Genomic DNA, 14,148 nt, shown 5'->3' with positions numbered 1-14,148 from the left:
TCCCACAAATGATCGTACCATCAGAGGTTCATTGCCTGAAATGATCCCTAGGTGAGACTTAAAATAAATCAAGTGTTGGGTGGGTGAACCTCTTCCGTCGAATGGCGTAAAGTTAATCAGGTTGAACTTTGCCGGATACGGATTTGATTCTCATTCCCTCGGATAAGAACGTGGAATACCGGTCTTCTTTACCTCTTGAGCAGATATTAAAGCATTAATCTTGCTTTCGGGGTCTTTCATCTTGAGTCCTTCACTCGCATCTTTCTTTGAGTGATCCTACAGGGAAATTAGGGATGTCAATTTTAACCCATACCCATTTACCCACCCGGCCCACCCATTAACTAGCCCGCCCAAAACCCACCCATTTAGTTAAATGGACCTAATCGGGCGGGTGTATTTTCAATAATACTAAATGGGTGCTAAATGGGCGGTCTATAATAACCCATTTGCCCGCCCGCCCTTATTGCCCAAACCGAAACCCTAAAACCCCAATCTCGTCCAGTCGTCCCCAATCCGCAACGGCGCAATCCCGACCCCAATCCCTCATCCGCCTCCTCCTCTGCCGTCTCAACCGCCTCCTCCTCCGCCGCCTCAACCCTAAAATCTGCAGCTTTGTTGGAGATCACAATCCGATGGCTTCGAAGATCCAGCAACGACATTTGAAGGAGTCAAGAACTTGCTACTTCCTAGTGATCTGCGCCGCCTCCGTCTTCATCTAGTAGCTAGGGTTTTTCTCAGAGAGAGCTCTCCGCCGTTCTTTTCGCCGTTGATTGAGGTAAATTCTGTTGGATTTGGTGATGATTTATTCTGAGTTAGGATCTTTTGACGGAATCTTAACGGTTTTGTTCGGATAAATTCGAAAAAGACGGCGAATTTTCTGAGTTAGGATCTTTTGACGGAATCTTAACGGTTTTGTTCGGATAAATTCGAAAAAGACGGCGAATTCTTGAATATGTTGTTGAATTATGAGCAAATCCGCTGAGAGAAAATTTGATTTTCTTTTAAAATACTAACTTGCTTTTTCTTTTTTTTACTTTCGATAGCTTTCAGTTAAAAATTTGATTTTCTTTTTATTATCCTTTGCCTGTGTTTTGTATGGTAAAACAATTTAGAATTTTATCATTTAGTATTTGATTGGGGAAATTTTTATAGTTTGATGGGTCATATTCCTAGAAAGTTTTTAACAATGAAACTGAGAGAGACATGTTGTCTCTGTTTCATGATTTAAAGTGTGAATACTGAGATTTATAGATTTCAGGAATATTAATTGATCAATTAGAAAAAAAAATCAACTGTATGTTCAACTAATCCTACAATTAATTAGTATATGAGTAAGCAAAATTTTTGAGCTTTTGCCTCACTTTTACACTACACGTACAAATACCAAGAAGGGTTTCCCTTAGGCTGTGTTTGGAAACTTGAATTTGGATTTAGAAAGTTGATTTAAAATCAAGGGATTTTAAATTTAGGATTTGAAATCCATGATTTAAGAAATCTTTTGTTTGGGTATCTTTATTAAATGAAAGGATTTGAAATCTTTGATTTCAAAATCTAGTGTTTGGAAACTTTATTATACATGAAATTGAATTTAAAATTGATGAAAATGATGATGCATTAGTTTTCTAAATAAGTTCATGTTGATTTCAGTTCTTATCACTTGCAGACATCCAATAAAGAAATGAAATTAAAAAAAAAGCTGTTTGGAACCTTAATTTTCAAAATATCCAAAACTCATCCATATAAACTCACCAATACCAACTGCAGTAACCATTATAAATAATAGTTTTTATTAAATAATGAACACCTCTATTTGCTATTAAAAAAAACAAAACAGACAAACATATACAACAGTATATGAAGATCAAAACATGTAATTTTATGCTACTAACCAGACACAAACAGTCAAGAGGAACCTGATATAGAGAGTAAGCGAAATGTGATGGGGAAATAAACTTGATTACATGCATAAATAGTTACAGTAAAATGTTGACAATATTTCGGTATTACAAGATCACCTCTCAGAGAAAAAAGAAAAGAAAAGAAAATCTATGGAAGCACAGCGAGAACAGTGATTCCCTGATGATTTAGAAGTAACACGAGTTGCATGTGTTCAGGTTTCTGATAACAGTAGAAACTGTAATGCACTTTCCTCAGTATCCACATATAGAATCAGACACCAGAAAACCTGTAAAAAATACAAAGATGAGCTTAAGTTAATCTTCCGAGATTACAAGAGCAAAGAAATGGTTGTTACATACATGAATCATGCTTTAACAACAATCAAGCATAAGACTCAACAATACTACTGATAAGAGAACCAATCTCAAAATATTCCTTTTATCAACAGTTCAGAAGTGGAAATGAATTCTGATGTCCTAGCTACTGAAGCAGTCAGCAATGCGGCAACTACTATTCTCATTCACCAATTTCATCAAACAAAGTTAATGACTTTTCTCCTTTTAGAAATCATGGCCTAAAGTTGAGCCCAAACGTGAAATTTGGATTTGAAATACCCAGAATTTCAAATCCAAGCCCAAATCAGCATTCCCAAACACAGCCTTAAATCATGAGATTACAAATATTAAGTTCTTTATATATTAATACAGTTCCCATGGTTCATGAACTTTACTTGGTTAATTGTTTAATTTGATAGTTTGACTTAGCAATCTCATTAATAGTTTATATATGAAATGTTCTTATGACTCATGCCGCGTAACACTTAACTAAGTTGATAAACAGGGTCATTCAACTGCTGCTGCAGCAAATGTTCGAAAATTGAACAATTAACCAAGTAAAGTTTCATGATTTTTAGTTGCATTTGGAGCTGAAGTTGCTGTTGTTGCTGATGCAATTCTTGTTACTGCTGCAGCTGTTGAAGATGATGTTGCTCCTCTAACTGAAGTTTCAAAAATTGCTCCAACTCTGGCATATACTGGTTAACTGACTGTTGATGCTGCAGAGAACCTTGAATTTGTTCAATAAATGGCACAGATGAATTCTGACGAGAAAGCAAGCGCTGCTGCTGAAGTTGCTGAAGCTGCTGCTGCCGAAGCAGTTGTTGCTGATGCTGCAGAGAACCTTGAATTTGTGAGCTAGTAGTACGTCTATAACTGTAGTTATTTTGGTTGATTTTGGTTGATTCTGTAATGTTTATACTGTTTCCTTGCGTTGTGATTATTGTCAGTCGCAGCATTGTCAATTTGGGGGCTAAGATTTACTTTCTCGTAAAATCCCTCTCTTTTGATCTTTGTTTCCTGGTCTTTTCTTTCTTCTGTCATGATCCTGTTCATGCCTGAACATTTGAAAGATGGGAAATAAGTAGACTATGGTTGTGCTACTATTTTGTTTATAGACGAACTTACCACTCTTCTAGTTTATCAAGTAATTAAGTAGATTGTCCTTACTAATCGTGATCGTGTTGCTGATAGTTATGATGGCATTTATATCAAGTTATTGATATTATACAGATCCTTGCATACCTTTTTTTTTCTATCTTAATTCATTTAAATATACTCGCAATTTTGTTGTTATTGATCTTTTGGTTTTTGCTTTGGAAATTTGAGGTTAATTTTGCAAATGTGTGAGGTCTGTACTTTTATCCAGGCTTGTAAATGGTTTAATCATGAATTTTTCTGCATTTGTTTATCTTTGTTTATGTTCCTATCTTTGTTAGTATTTTATCAAAAGCCCCAACAAGTTTGCAAAAAGCTCCCAAAAAGTTTGCAAAAAGCCCGCAATAGTTTACAAAAAACCTTTTAAAAGTTTACAAAAAACACCCCAAAAGTATTATACATATATATGTACTATAGTTAAATGGGCAAATGGGCGACCCGTTTATTAAATGGGCGGGTAAAAACCCGCCCATTTAAATAATGTTAAATGGGCCATAAATGGGTAAATGGGCAAAACATGCCCGCCCATTTATGGCCCGCCCATTTAAACCCATACCCACTCATTTAACATCTCTAAGGGAAATGACATAGTCCTCTTTTGCATTGTTATTACCCGAGGGACCAACCCCAGTATTGTTGTCAACAAGAGGTTTATCGATGTTGATATTCTCGTCTACTTCTTGATCACTATCAACTTGGTTGGGATTATTACGTCGGTTGGACTCTCCTTGCTGATTTGTCAGTGCCACAATTTGTTGGCGGTGCATATCTCTCATCTCCTGCATAGCCATCTCCATTTCAAATTTAAAGTTCTCTTTTTGCTTGGCTAGAGCATCCTCTAGAATTTTAGTCATTTGTTCTGTGCTGATCATAAATGACTCATAGGATTGTCCCACACTAGATTTCGTATCATCAGAAGCCAGCGCAGAGCAAGAATCTGAAGTTTCATCTTCTGAGGACCGTGACCTCCTGGGTCTAGGTCTGACAGTTCCAGACTGTAGCCAAGTCATGCGCTGTGATACTTCTGCAAATAGTTCAGGACTGAAGCGTCATGTCGTGTCACCTTCTCTTTACAAGTCATGTTGGTGGACACTTCTGGAAATTCATCGTCTTGAACAAACGGCCTTCTTTTAAGGAAACGCCTTGACATGGTCCTTGACGTTTTGGTAGAAAGTCTTTCAAAAACTGAGACCCTTTGTGGAGTGGTTTTGAGGCAGTTACATTCTGATAATACTGCCTTAATGAGCTTGGTACATGGATAGTGGGAATTCATTTCCTGTGTATTTCTCTTTTGAGATTTGTGTGTACCCCCAGCCTGATAGTACAACTTATCGATGTGATCATCGAAGCAACCTATCGTGTGTGGGTATGATTTTCCCGGTTTAACGTGGTCGTCTTCTGACGAATACGCTTCTTTTTGAGGATATAATGCTTCATTAGCATTCTCAAGAGTCACTCGTTCAGAATCACGCCTTTGTGAGCACGAGGCTCTAGCGGACTCTTGGACTTCAACTTGCAATCCAAGGCAAGCGGTGAAAGGTACTTTCTTGACATGAGAGGCCTTTGACTTGTTGGAAAGACGCGTACTACCCTAAGTCTGACGAGTAGTTTGGGATTCACTTGTCGGACCCAAGCGTTCTTTAATTAGAGTTTTGCCTCGGTCTTCGTGCAAATGATCAAGACGATCTGTAATCTTCATTTTGAATATGGATAAGTCCAGGCTATCATGAAGCTTCAAGGGAGGTGTGGAACTTGTTGTGATGGGAACAAGGGGCATTGAAGGCTCAAAAAGGACTATAGGAGTTGAAATAGGAGGAAAATAGGGCTCGGTGGCTCGGAGGTGGCGCGAGCCACCATTTGGTGACTCGGTCATGGTAAATGGTGACTCGGCCTTGGCCGAGTCAGTAGGTGATGACTCGGCCTTGACCGAGTCAGTAGGTGATGACTCAATGTTGGCCGAGTCAGTACATGGTAAATTCTTTTTTTTCGACTATTTCAGGTGTCTTTTTGCCCTTTTTCCTCCATACTTTGCGTAGTTTTGGTGGTTTTTGGGCCACCTCTTCTTTCTGTAGTTTCTTGGCTTCTTGCATAAGGATTCTTGCATGCACGAGCAATGCGCGGCATTTCTGAATGCGTTCCTCAAGGGTTGAACGGGTCCTTTTGACGCGGACCCACTCATCCGTTGCTGGTTTGAAGGAAAAGATACTCGCTTGCTGTCGTGGTGTTTGGCGGTTCCTAAACCTCAGGTCCGCCTCATAAAGGATCACGTCAACTGGTTCCAAAGCCTTAGTGAGTTGGCGTGTAAGGCGTTGACGTTGTCTTTGACATGCCCTCTTGGATAGAGTTAGCACGCTTTCAGCAGTAAGCTCCTTGACCAAGGAGGGAATCAGATCTGAAGATCCCACTTCTTCAGGCATCATAAGAGCATTGGGAGATGTAACTGCAGTAATGATGGGGCAGAGGTCATCATCTTGGGTCTTCAAATCTGAAGACTATCGAACTTTCCTTGTGGAAGAGATTTTCTTACTCTTTTGAGGAGAAGATAATCTGGAGGAGGAAGACATATACTCTTCATACTTCTGTTGGTCGAACTCGTATTCGACCTCTTTGTCAACCGAGATGAGAATCCTTAGTTGTGACACCACAATCTTCACAGAAAGGCCGTCGGCTCTCACTATTGTCGCCAGTTTATTTTTGTCAAAAGTTGTCGTTTCCATTGCTTTCGAACCTGTTACACTGTTTATCGATTACAAGTTCAAGTTGATCTTTTTATAAGATCTCTTTACAATGAGAAAAGTAAAGATTACAACTTTATGAAACAAAACGCAGTAGTAGTTTATCTCCTGTTGCTTTGTGCGGGATCTTTGCCTGTACTGGGGATGCGTTAGTCCGTGGACCACTGAGGATCAGATTCGGTTGACAAATGTAATTATGCTCTTGTTTCATGAAGGAAACAATCGCAGCAGTGATAATCACGACCAAGCGAGATTGTGGCTCTTCTCGAGATCAAAACTAGGTTTGATCCAGAGGAAAGAGGGGGAGAGAATCACAAATCTTTCGAAGGCTTTTTCTTTATGAAAAAGTTCGCCAAGACCTGCCAATTCTCCTCTGAAATTCGTTGTTTACTGCTCAATTTGACAGCACCTCGCCCTCAAATTTCAGATCCTCTCAACTGAAGACCCAAGGCTTCTATTTATAGGCTTTTGTCGCCATGTTTTCAGATAAGATCAAGTGTTTTAACGTTATCTGCAGTTGATAACCGCCCAGGCGCACTTAAGGATAGCTTCAGAATAATTAGGGAGGTCCTGGGACGAAATAATTCTAATAAAATATCAAAAACCGTGTTTTGGGAGTTTGGGAGGCCCAAATAGTCGTGGTGGCTTAGAGTTGTGTGAGTCACCATTTGGTGACTCGCGCAGGTGCGAGTCACCATTTGGTGACTCGCGCAGGTGAGTGGTGACTCGCGCAGGTGCGAGTCACCATTTGGTGACTCGCGCAGGTGAGAGTCACCATTTGGTGACTCGCATGCGTGCGAACCACCATTTAGTGACTCGCATGCGTGCGATTCTCCTGGCCTATAGTTGTGTTTTTTGACCCTTTTGGCTATTTGTATCTCCTTCGGTTTGCTTGTTTTCCCTTTTTTATGCATGTTTCATCACTTTGTTGACTTATGCGTTTTACCGATTTGCTTCATGCGTCTTATCAGCGTTTGATAATCTTCTTTGACTAGGATGATGACGCTCATTATGTTCTCTTTGTCTTAAGCTACATGTGGAAACTCATAGGCAATTTTTGACGCCTACACAATCAGGCGAGAGTCTTCACCCGTAGCATTCGATGGCGTCAAAAACTTGAAAACCTTCTTAGAAGACGAAATCTTCCTATATTTGTGAGGCGATAAATATTTTGGAGATGAGGACGAAAAATACTCCTCAAACTTCGCTTAGTCAAATTCGTACTCGATCGTGGTTTTAATTGGTATCTTGATCGGCTGCGACACGACGGTCTCGACAGTGCAACCGTTGGCTCGCACTGTGGTCGCCAGTTTATTTTCGTCAGAAATTATCTTCATTATGAAATCCATAAAACTTCAGTCGTTTATAATGAATTACACAACAAAATAAACAAAACTATAATTTCTTAGAAAATAACACAAGAATCATTTATTGACTTCTGATTTTGTAGCGACTTTGCCTGTGCCGGGGGTGCGTTAGCCCATGGACCACCAAATCACAGGTTCTGATTGAATCGTGAAGGCTTTGGATATTCTTCCTTCGTTTAGAAGCAAGAATGAAATCAGTGAATATCTTATCGAAGTAAGATGAACACTCTTCTTAAGATCAAGTTAAAGCTTAGATCTCAAGGAATCACCAAAAGCCTTTTTAAAGTTTGTGAAGACTCACTCTCTTTCTCAAATTCACCAAAAGCTCAAGTCTTTCTGCTCTATTTGCTCTCTGTGCCCGGGTCTCTATCAGTAATGGTCCAAGGGGGTATTTATAACCCCTAGAAAAGTTTAACTGAAAATAAAATGTCATGGGGGATTTGTGCTTGCGAGACAGTTGGGACTGTCTCGGCGGCCGAGACAGTTGTGCCAGCCATGACTGTCTCGGAAAGCCTGAACTACCCAGTAGTTTCTTCTGTAACCGCTCTCCCATATTTTAAACTCAGTTATTTTGGTAGTTATCGACGTGATTCTCACCCACAACGTCTTCCACGTTCTTTAACAGTTAATAGCCACGTGTCATGCATTTGCTTTAGCGGTTTTGAACCCTTCAGAACTGTTTTGCTTGTGAGACAGTCATCACTATCTCGCGTACTAGATAGTCAACACTATCTCGCGTGCGAGATAGCAAGACTGTTTCTTTTGATCTTTGGATGGTTTCCTCTGCAACTTAGATGGTGACGTTTATCACCTTCTCCCCATCTTGAGCTCTGTGTGATGATCTATAGGCAATTTTTTATGCCTATAGTAAATTAGGTTGTACTTTGTTGGATACGGAATCGATTCACACTCCTCGGATAAGGACATAGAATGTTGGTCTTCTTTACCTCTTGAGCAGACATCAAACCGTTGATCTTGCTCTCAAGGTCCTTCATTTTTAGATATTCACCTACATCTTTCTTCAGGCGACTTTGAGGAGGAATGGTGAGGCCACCCCTAGTGTTGGTATTATTTATGGGGGCACCCCCAGTGTTAGAGCCATCCCCAGCATTTTTATCATTAGGAGGGGTATCGACATTGATATTCTCCTCCACTTCTAAGTCGCTATCTACCTGATTGGTAGTGTGGCAACGACTAGATTCACCGTGCTGATTTGACAACTCTTGGAGGTGCTGGGCATGTAAATCCTTAACCCGTTGTACGTCCATCTCCATCTCGATTTTGAAATCCTCCTTCTATTTGGCCAAGGCATCTTGAAGGACCTGAGCCATCTGCTTAGTAGTGATCGTGGATGCTTCTCGAGATTCCCCATACTAGACACGGTGTTATCAGAGCTAATTACAGAGCATGTATCTGATGTCTCATCATCCGAAGATCATCCTCTATCAGTCTAGGTTTGATAGTCCTAGATTGTAGCCAAGTGAGATGCTGAGATGCTCCGGGGAAAGGATCGGGACTGGAAGTTGACTTCTCTTTATCGGTCATGTTGATAGTGACCTCTGAGAATTTGTCAGCTTGACTGGTTGATCCTATTTTGTGGAAGGGCCTTGATTTAAGTTTGGACGCTTCTGTGGAGATCCTTTCGAATACATAGACCTTCTGAGGAGCGGTCTTAGGGCAGCTACATTATAGTACTACCCTGATTAACCTCTCACAACGACAGTGAGAGTCCATTTTTAGGGTATTTCTCTTTCGAGACTTACCCCCAGCCCGATAGTACAACTCGTCGGTGTTGTTACCAGAGCACCCTATCGGCTGTTCATTAGTTCTTTCAGGTATAACGATGTCGTCTATCGGACACATCTTCTTCTGATTAGGTGACACCTTGTTGGCATTCGTAAGAGTCACTCGTTCAGAATCACACCTTCAAGAGCGTGAAACCCTAACGGGCTCTTGGTTTTTCACACGTAGCCCCAAGAGGGTGGTTAAGGGAATCAGTTTGTTGGATGGTCGCGTACGACACCTAGTCTGGATGGTTGCTTAGGAGTCATTCAGTGGACCCAAGTGTTCCTTAACAGGAGCTTTACCCATATCTTCAGGTAGAGGACCAAGGTGATCCTTTAGCAGAATTTTAAACTTGGAGAGATCCATACTGCCGTATGGCCTCACCGTAGGTGCAGGAGCAGAAGGAGCGGGATCTAAAATTGACAAATGCTGGGGAGTAGCCTTGGAGCTAGAACTAAGTGTGAGACACGGCTGTGTCTCTTGTTAGGTAGAGGCGCCTTAACTATCTTCGTTGCAGTTTTAGGCGCTGTCTTGGGCTTTGGCACCCAAACCTGCTTAGATCTTGGTGATTCTTTGACCACATCTTCTTTTTATAGTTCTTATGCCTTTCGCATAAGGATCCGGGTATGCGCAAGAAGTGCGTAGCGCTTCTCAATGCGCTCCTCAAGAGTAGAATGACTTCGTTTAACATAAACCATTTGTTAGTTAGCGGTTGGCAGGAGAACCCCAACTTTTGATGCGGCGACAGCTTAGCCAATTGATGCCTTCTAAACTCTAGATCTGCTTGGTTGCAGAGTCCATCCACCTATTCCAAATCTTTGGTGAATTGGCGGGCAAGACATTGGCGACGCCTCTGACGAGCCCTTTTTCTCAGTATTAGTGCACCTTCGACGGGCAACTCCGTGACCTTTGAGGAGTTTTCACGATCATCAAATTCGACTTCCTTAGAGGCTAGAGATGAGTTTTCCACAACATTCGAGCAAAGATTATCACCCTAAAATTTTAGATCTGAAGGCCAATTAACCTTTTTCGCAGAAGTGGTCTTCCTGCGCTTGCAGGGAGAGGAAGATCTGGAGGAGGAGGAGGAGACGTACTCCTCGAACTTCTTCTAGTCAAACTCGTATTCGACCTCTTCATCCACAAGGATCTTGATCAGTGGTTGTAACACGATAGCCTCGACAGCGAGGATGTTAGCTCCCACTGTGGTCGCCAGCGTGTTTGCGTTGAAAGTTAGTTTATTCATTGCGAGACTCATTACAACTTTAGTCATTATAATAAGTTCAAAAAAAAGAAAGACTTTTTATAAGTCTCCTTACACAATGAAAATAAAAAGATTACAACTTTCCTAAGAACACACGTAGAGAGATCGTTTATCGGTCTTGTACTTGCGTGGGACCTTTGCCAGTGCTGGGGTTTATCCGTGAACCACCAACTAATTAGATCTGAATAAATAATTTTTTGCCTCGTAAAAGAGATAATAAATTGAAGTGACTATCTCAACAACAGCGAGACAATCACTCTTTTTGAGAATCCCAGCTAGATGCGATCTCAAGGGAAACGGATGAACGAATGCATATCTCTCGAACTCTTCCTCTCTATGTGCTGAACAACTCGCCAAGATCTCTTCCTCCTCCCTAACATTAGTGCTCCTCACTCTTTAATTTGACATGGCTTTACTGAGGCTCGAGAATTCTCGATTTGTGTAAATGAAGGCTCTAGGGCCATATTTATAGGCTTCAGAAGCTTTGTTTTCAGATAAGAACGACCGATTTACTCTTATCTTCAGTTGTAACCACTTAACCATGTTCTAAGATAGCTTCAAATTAGTTGGAGAGGTTTTGCGCTAAATAAATTTTGAAATATTATCGAAAAACTAGATTCCGGGAGGTTAACGAGCAAAAAAAAGCATTTATGGGCACGAGACAAACTTTGTGTCTCTGCTTTGGCTGAGACACACTTTGTGTCTTGGCGTTTGCCGAGACACAAGTTGTCTCGACCTTGGCCGAGACATACTTTGTGTCTCAGCGAGTTGTGTCTCAGCCTTGGTCGAAACACAAGAAGTGTCTCAGCCTTGGTCGAGACACAAGATGTGTCTCAGCCTTGGCCGATACACAAAATACATCTTAGTTTGGCTGATACACAAAATGCGTCTCAGTTTTGGCTGAAATGTTGTTTTAGCACGCCTTGACTGTTTTTCCTATAATTTTATGGTCCGATCTCGGAATAACGCAATTTAAAGTGAGTTAGAAAACCAGAGAAGAGATCTACAATCTCCTGTAGGTGAATCACACGTGGGGTGGATGAGACACGAGTGACACTTCATCTTTCATGGTTGAAACGTAACTCCCGATTGAATTGTCTTTTCGTTATTCTGCCGCCCCTTTGATTCGTACCTTTCGTCGACTCACTTCATATGCTTGTCAACGTCAGATAATTCCCCTTGACTCGTATAATGACACTCGTTATCTTTTCTTCATCTTAAGTTGCGTGCGGGAACCTATAGGAAATTTTTGACGCCTACAGCCGTCCCTTCCATATATCACCAAATGATGAAGTTCCCAACTCTGAAAGGAGCCCTTGTGGCTAGGAGAAACCAGAGGGAGGTTAGGTCATGCTGCCTGCTCTCTACAAAGGGCAAGGGGGTGTAAGAGACGCTACCCATCGAGAACGCTTGCCTCTAGATGGAGAAAGCAATGCAACAAGAAAGGGCGACACCTGTTCTAGAACTTTAGGAAATATTGATCGACCAAGAGTGGTTGAAGAAGGTGAAGATCAAATCCCTTATCATGCCTCAATGAGGAGAGATGATTGCGTTCCTAATTGTGAACACTGACGAATTCACTTAGGACCAGAAGATATGCTGAGGATCCCTCCCAAAACGATGAACCATGAGCTCACTTTCAATCGGCACACGATGTCGGCTCAACAAAAGAAGTGACACCTCAGCCCCAAAAGGTAGACGGTGGCCATCGATGAAGCCAACCGACTCTTAACAGACAGATTTATTTAGGAGGTGCAATACCCCGAACGGCTATCCAATCTGGTGCTGGTGAAGAAGGCTCTTAACAAGTGGAGGATGTGTGTAGACTTCATTGATCTCAACAAGGCTTGCCCAAATGTTAGCTACCCCATCCCTCGAATCGACCAGCTTGTTGATAAAAGCACAGGGCATGAAGTGCTCACTTTCATTGACGACTTCTCTTGCTACGATCAGATCCTCATGGCCGAGAATGACCAAGAGAAGACATCATTTATTACATACCAAGGGACGTATTACTATATGGTGATGCCCTTTAGTCTCAAGAATGTTAACGCCACCTACCAATGGCTCGTCAACAAGATCTTTAAGCCCCAACTTGGCTGAAATGTGGAAGCTTATGTAGATGACATCCTGGTGAAGTCAAAACAGGTGTCAACCCACATAGCTGATCTTAATGAGACCTTCTCCATCTGTCAGTTCTACCACATGAAGATTAACCTAGCCAAGTGCACTTTTAGGGTGCAATCGGGAAAGTTCCTAGGATTCATGATCACCTAGAGAGGCATTAAGATCAACCTCGAGAAGATAGCTGCCATAGAGCAGCTACCTAAGCCCCACATATAGAAGGACATCTAGAGGCTAAATGGGAAGATAGCCACACTTAGTCGCTTCCTATACAAATCAACCGAGAGGAGTCTCCCCTTTTTCAAGATTGTGAGAGGAAGCAAGGAGCTGAAGGAGATCAATAGCTAGACGGCATAGTGCAATATAGCCTTTAGAAATCTCAACACCTACTTGACCACCAAGCCGCTGCTGAGTTAGCCTAGAGAGGGAGAGAACTTTTATCTATATTTAGCCATCTCTCCTGAAGCCGTCAGAACTATCCATGTTTGTGAGGAGGATAATACTCAGAAGCCTATGTATTGTGCCAGCTGGATATTGAGTGTAGGTGAACTCAACTACCCTCTCAGAGAGAAGGTTGTCTTCGTCCTCATCACCATAGCCAGGAGGCTCCACCCTTACTTTCAAGCACATTCCATAATAGTGCGAATCAGCTTACATTTGAAGAAAGCTCTTTGCATCCCTACCACTTCAGGAAGAATGGTCGCCTGGTCGGTCTAGCTAAGTGAGCACGATGTACAGTTCGAGCCAAGGACAACAATCAAAGCCCAAGCCTTGGCCAACTTCCTCATTGAGCCGACCATACTAGACGATGAGCCAGCCACACCTTCAAGTTGACCTATGGAGCTAAAGTAGTCACCCTGGTTGAAGTTAGCATGCCAAAATTCTGACTACAGCATTTTGATGAAGACTCAAATGCAGATAAGCTTAAAATCAGACTCAATCTCATCAATGAAGTTCGAGAGGGACCTTAGCTCCCTCATTAAGTCAAACGCACTCAACCAAAGACCATGGTGTCCTCATTAAGACCAAGGCACTCAACCAAATCCCTTAGCACTATAAGACCATGGCACTTTAACCTTTTAATCATCCTCGACAAATGGCCTTAACACCCTCATTAAGTCCAAGGCATTCAGCAAAAGCCCTTGGCACCATAAGAACATGGGACTCTAACCTTTTGGTCGACTCCAACCTCCAAAGACCTTGGTGCCTTCATTATGTCCAAGGCACTCAACTAAAGCCTTAGCACCATAAGACCAAGTCACTCTAATCTTTCAGTCATCATTGACAAAAGACCTTGGTTCCCTCATTAAGTCGAAGGCATTCAGCAAAATCTATTGGCATCATAAGACTAAGGCACGCCAACCTTTTTTGTCGACTCTAACCTCAAAAGATTTTGGCACCCTCATTAAGTCTAAGGAACTCAACCAAAGCCCTTGGCACCATAAGACCAAGGCACACTAACCTTTCGGTCATCTTCGACAAAA

The 14,148-nt window shown here is 41.7% G+C and overlaps 1 long non-coding RNA gene across 2 annotated transcripts; it reads left to right on the top strand.

The window, feature by feature from the left end:
* On the top strand, positions 452-3,349 carry LOC109822207. Of its 2 annotated transcripts, none has more exons than XR_002242053.1 (2): positions 452-775; positions 2,870-3,349. It is a non-coding gene; the product is annotated as an uncharacterized LOC109822207 (long non-coding RNA). The 2 variants fall into 2 exon arrangements; XR_002242054.1 differs by lacking the exon at positions 452-775 and adding an exon at positions 2,553-2,791.

Source organism: Asparagus officinalis, chromosome 1 (genome assembly GCF_001876935.1).
Source record: "Asparagus officinalis chromosome 1, Aspof.V1, whole genome shotgun sequence".
Classification (NCBI taxonomy): Eukaryota; Viridiplantae; Streptophyta; class Magnoliopsida; order Asparagales; family Asparagaceae; genus Asparagus; species Asparagus officinalis.
This window is presented reverse-complemented; position numbering and strand designations above follow the sequence as displayed.